The sequence below is a fragment of the Nelumbo lutea genome, chromosome 1 (genome assembly GCF_056320005.1).
Source record: "Nelumbo lutea isolate HS-2025 chromosome 1, American lotus-T2T, whole genome shotgun sequence".
Taxonomy (NCBI): domain Eukaryota; kingdom Viridiplantae; phylum Streptophyta; class Magnoliopsida; order Proteales; family Nelumbonaceae; genus Nelumbo; species Nelumbo lutea.
The window spans coordinates 96115656-96121655 of NC_142684.1; positions in this window are offsets into that span (position 1 = coordinate 96115656).

Here is a 6000-nt window from a genome sequence, read left to right on the forward strand (position 1 = left end):
CCGAAGGATCCTTCATCGCCACCCGGAGTTGGTCGAGGAATCGCAGGGCTGGGGAGCTTGCGATCTAGATACTTTATAGGGCTCCATCAAGGAAGCCAATGAAGAGGCTGGGGAGAAGGCTGAAGTTGTTGACTCTGCCACCAAGGATTGAGCGGCTGTTTCTTCCAAGTTATGCTGTTTCTGTCTTTGTTGTGCTTCCTTTCCTTTTTTTTTTGTTGGCTCGGTGTGCCAATCCTTAAACGATGTAATGGACCATCTTAAGTTGAATATCAGCTCTTCTTCATGTTGACTATATATATATATATGTCTCTTGTTGTTGTTGTTAGTTTTACTTGTGCATGTGCATTTTTTATTTTTCCAGCCAAAGCATGTCTGGTTGGGCTATTGCTCATGCTGAGCCGATCTATGCCTCGACATCTTGTTACTTGTACAATTTTTCTTTTGCTGCCCAAGACATGGCCGGCCGGGCTATTGCACGGGCTGAGCCGGGCTATGCCTCGAGTATCCTCTTGCACTTTTCTTATGCTGGCCAAGGTGTGACCGGTCAGGCTACTACGTGGGTCGAGCTGGGCTGTGGCTCGGGCGTCCTCTTTGTACTTGTGCCATTTTAGTTTGCTGGCCGAGGCATTGTAGACTGGGCTATTGCGCGGGACGAGCTGGGCTATGCCTCGGTGTCCCTAGTCTTTTGTTGACTGAGGTGTAGTTGTCTGGGATCTCTATTTCTTTTGCTAACCAAGGCATGGCCGGTTGGGCTATTGCACGGACCAAGTTGTGCTATGCCTTGGTGTCCCTAGTCTTCTGTTGACCGATGTGTAGTTGTCCAGGATCTTTGTTTCTTTTGTTGGTCGAGGCATGGCCGGTCGGGCTATTGCATGGTCTAAGTCGGGCTATGCCTTGGCATCCCTAATCTTCTGCTGACTGAGGTGTAGCTGTCTAAGATCTCTATTTCTTTTGCTGGCCAAGGCATGGCTGGTCGGGCTATTGCATGCGCCGAACTGGGCTATGCCTCGGCATTCCTATTCTTCTGTTAACCAAGGTGTAGTTGTCTAAGATCTTTTGGTTCCCGAGCTCTCAGCCATGGGATGCTCAGTTTCTAGTCTCGGGAGCTTTGGGGCCCTTCTAGGGCTAGCCGTTTCCCAGCTAGCTCAACTGTTGAGCTAGCGGTTGTGTAGAGTTCCACGACCACCCTCAGGCCTCGGTGGGCAGAGAAGTTCTTTCTCCATGTTTAGGCTCAGTCATGGTCAGCCGAGTCGGGTAGCTTAGTCGGTGATACACTACTGAGCTAGGCGTTATGGGCTCGGCCATTCTAGAATCAGCAGAGTCAACTTGGTCAGTAGTGCGGCTTGGCCTATGTGCGTGTAGTGTGTGTGGTGAGCGTGTATGTGCCTGAAGGTCAGAGATGTAGCTTAAAAGAAATGAAACTTTTATTGCTTGTAGATCTACTGGTATTACATCCTGAGATTTCCCGAGTTCCAACTCCTCCATATCGGTTGACCTTCAGGGTCGTCACCAGTGAAGGTGATAGATGTGCCATGCTTCTTCCTGACCCTGGTCATCGATCTTGCACAACTGAGCATATTTCTTTCGACCTGAGCTGCTCTCCCTCCAGCGGCGGTTCCTCCTGATATGACGTGGATAACGCCGGCTGGGGGGCCTCAGGGTGGCGGTTGTTAATCTTCATCCGTTCTCCACTCCTCTTGGGCTAGCTTCTCTCTTCTATCGACGAAGCTGCTGAGGTAACCACGCCTGATCAAATCTTCAATATGGTTTTGCAGGTTGAAACAATTCTTCATGTCATGGCTGTGGTCCTTGTGGAACTCACAGTATTTGTCTTGGTTCCTCTTGTTACTTTACGTCTTCATCTTCTCGGGCCACTTGATGTAGTTGTGGTCATGGATTTGCATTAGAATTTCAGATTGTGGAATATTGAACAGCGTGAAATTCTGGTAGGTCAGTGGAGGGGTCTGAGGTCTATGGTCTGGTTAGCGATCTTGTCTCTTGTGATCTCTGTTCGACCTTTTGAACTTCTTGTCAGGCTTCTCATCTTCGTCTTTGAGTTATGCTTGAGCCTCTTCAACTTTGATATACTTCTGCATGTGGCTTATTAGCACGACTAAAGTCTGAGGAGGATTTTTGGAGATGGAGAAGTTGAACGGGGAAGGGCGGAGCCCATGATGTATTGTCGTAATTGCGACTGATTGGTTCAAGTCCTTGACCTGGAGTGCTTCCTTATTGAACCTTGCTAGGTAATCTCTGAGGGACTCTGCCTTCTTTTATTGGATCTGCATGAGGATGGCTGGAGTTTTCCAATGCTTCTGGCTAGCGGTAAACCACGCCAGAAACTGGGTCTCCAACTGGTCCCATGATGTTATGGAGCGCGGTGGCATAGAGGAGTACCATGCCAAAGCTGGACTTTGTAGGGTGGCTACAAGGGCTTTGCACATAAGTCCTTTTCGACGTGCTGTGCAACATCACCCGAGCTTTGAGTGCCGCAACATGGTCGAAAGGGTTGGTGTTCCCGTTGTATTTGTTGAACTGGGGGGCTTGCCATCTGGTAGGGGTTATCTCGTCCATGATGTCCTGGACAAAGGGCAGCTCCTTGGCGGTATGCACGGCAGCCCGCGCCGAGGGCTATGGACTGGGGGGCTTGCCATCTGGTAGGGGTTATGAACTCAAAGATCTTGTCAACCTTCTCTTGCATAGCTCGGAATTGTGCTGGGTCCACTACGGCCAAGGGCTACGGGGCTTCCTGATGTGAGGAGCTGTGATGTCAGTTCTACTGGGATGGGGAATGGCCTGTCTATCGTTCAGATTGGTTTTTAGGCATCTTGATCAGTTTTGAGGCTGCCCGGCAAAGGTTTTTTTTGTTTGTTTTCGAGATGGCTTTTTGTGCATTCCCATAAACGATGCCAATCTGATGCTGATCAATCCGAGCTAGTGCACGAACTGAAGAGAGCAACCAAATAGTCCTTGCTGACTGGGCGGTGCCGAGCTTACAAGGACGGTGCCGCACTATGTAATTTGTGAGCTATGGTGACGTGGCCGAGCTATGACTGGGCATCCATGTGTCTCTCTAGGCCACCTCAGCCATGACCCCAACAATATTAATTCTTGCAATTCCTTTTTTTAGCCAACAATTTGAACAATACTAAATAACAAAATGGTAGACTTAATAATAGGAATTTAGAACCCAAAATGTTCAAATGACTATAATGATCATAAAAGTTAATAAAAATGCCACTATAATTTGGAGAATAATTTTCCAAAATAAGAAGAGATTTAAATAATTTACTAAATCATCACTTTTATAAATGGCTATTTGTGGCTTATCAACAATCCAACATCTAAAAGGTAGGGTTCATATGCAACATTTTTTTAGTGATCTAAAGGAAATTTTATTTTCCAATTGTGAATCAAATGGGCAACAAAGGACAATTTACTTCGAGGAGAATAATTAGGAAGGATAAAATAAATGGAAAGACTAAACATTCCCAATCCCTGAGTAATCAAAATTTTAGCTATTAGTTTAGAAAGACAAAAGGAAATAAAAAATCTTGGCTTTTGTGTAGGAAATAAAATGGGACATTAAATAGGATATTTAAATAGAAAGTAATTACTGATTAATAGCCTATTGAACCGAATTACTTAGAAGGAAATTTAATATTCTTAAAGGTTGTTCAGAATAGACAAAAAATTTAGGAGAAAAGATAATCACATGCCATTTTATTTGAGATAGTGGTTTTCCTAAAATAAAAAGGAAATTAAACAACCACTAATGCACTCTAATAAACAACTATGGCTTACCAAAATCCTATTCTCAATCACTAAAAAGAATAGGATTAATATGCAACAAACTTTTGTAGCTGAAAGAAAGTTATAATTTTCAATGTGAGTCAAATAGATAACAACTTATTGGAAGAAGAAAAATAAATTCTCACAAAGCTTTGGCCGACTCAAGAATTTTCTCTTTTTTTTTTTTAATTCCCAATTTATTGAAAATCTAATTAGCTATATTACTTTGGAAAATAAAAAAGATAAAGAAAACCTCTAAGGCTTTTGTGTAGAAGACACCATAGGAGATTAAATGGTGGCAAGTAGTTAGAGGCCTAGTAAACCAAATCGTTCTTTTGAACGTAACCATTTTAGAGGTTACTCAAGAACAATTCAAATTTAAATGGATAGATGATCTCACGCTACTTTATCTTTGAAAGTAATTTTATTAAAATAAAAGGAAAACACAATAACCTCTAAAATTAATCTCATAAATACCTATTTAGTAACTTACCAAAAACCAAATCTGAATCATCGAAAGATTATGATTGCTTCAAATGAATGGTTTTTGTAGCTAAAGAAAAAGACAAATTTAAAGGTATGCAATGCATACAACTCAATTTAAAGGTATACAAACATGCACCCGAAAAATTTCTAAATTCAAATCACGGAAATAATATTCTAATAAGAATGATTCGGCCAAAGTACATGAGTAACAACCCAATCACAAATTTAAAAAAGGGAATAAAAATTGAGAGTGGACGATAACACCTGGTTCATAAAGAAAACGACAGAAAATTCTTTTCTACAGATCCAGTTGCTATATGTGATGTAACCGTTTTCGGCCACATACCAGTGTTTTGTGATGTAAAATTTTTTGGCTAAGTACATCGTTATTTGACCCAGTGGTGGCGTGCCTTAGTGATGAGCTACTTGGTGGTGAACTGCCTACTGGCGAACTACTCGGTGGAGAACTGCCTGGGGGCGAACTGCCTGGTGGCGAACTACCCAGTGGCAAACTACCTGGTGGCGAACTGCCTGGTGGCGAACTGCCTAGTGGCGAGCTGCTCGGTGGCAAATTGCCTGGTGGCAAACTGCTTGGTGGTGAATTGCCTGGTGGCAAAGTGCCTACTAGGCGACCGGTGACTTAGAGAATGCTGGAGCTCCCTGGTGTGGTGCAATCCGACTGCCCTCAGCATGAGGTGGTCTTCTTTCCTTTGTAGGCAGCGGGAGCTGAGGGACCTGCGAGAACTTCATCTTTTCCTCCTCTTTGTAGGTGGTAGGAGCTGAGGGACCTGTGAGAACTCCATCTTTCCCTCTTTGTAGGTGGCGGGAGCTGAGGGACCTGCGAGAACTGAATCAGAGGTCCCGGGGGTATTTTCCCGGTGGGGGCTCTCCGATGCTTAAGTTAGCATTCTTATTGTAGAGAGCTTTGAAGATAATATGAAAGAGCTAGAGAGCAGGGTTACTTCCCTTTTTTCATCCCCTTTCCCTTTGGGGGGTGAGGTCTTTATATACTGGAATCCTCGCGGGTTAGGTGGGTGAAAAGCCTCCAAACGGTAAGACTCGTCGCATCTTGTCAGAACCGGGGTATGGTGGTGAACTCCTCGAGGTCGTCAGGCTGGCGCTTGTGTCAAGCGGCCAGGTCGGCGCCTGGGCCGGGTTGTCAGGGGGGCGCCTGCGTCAGTCGGCGGGTTAGTGTCTAGGCTGGGTCGTCAGGTCGGCGCTTGTGTTAGTCAGCGGGTCAGTGTCTAGACCAAGTCGTCAAGCTGGCGCCTGTGTCAGTCGGCAGGTCAGTGTCTAGGCCAGGTTTGTTGGTGGGCGCCTTATGGGCGGCTTGGCCGGATCATGCGCTAGGCTGGTCCAGGTCGGCCAGGTCGCGCAGGCCGCACGCAGCTCGCGCAGGCCGCGCGCATGCCGCGCAGGTCGCGCGTGACGCTAGCAGTTCAAGCAGGCGCGCATCAGGCCACGCGCAAGTCGCGCTAGGCCGACCAGACTAGTGCCCAGGTGGGTCACCAACTTCGTAAGTTTGTTGGCTAGGTGTTTTCCTAGTTGTCACGAGGTGCCACATGTCACAATTTCACTGGAGGGCCAAATCTGCCCTCATCAATAGCCCCCCACTCCCGAGTTGATAGTAACTCAGCGAAAGGAGTAGATTTCTTTTGGCCCGTAAGTCGATGAGCTAGTAAGTGCTGATCCAATTACTAGTTGTTAGACAGTTTTGTATGC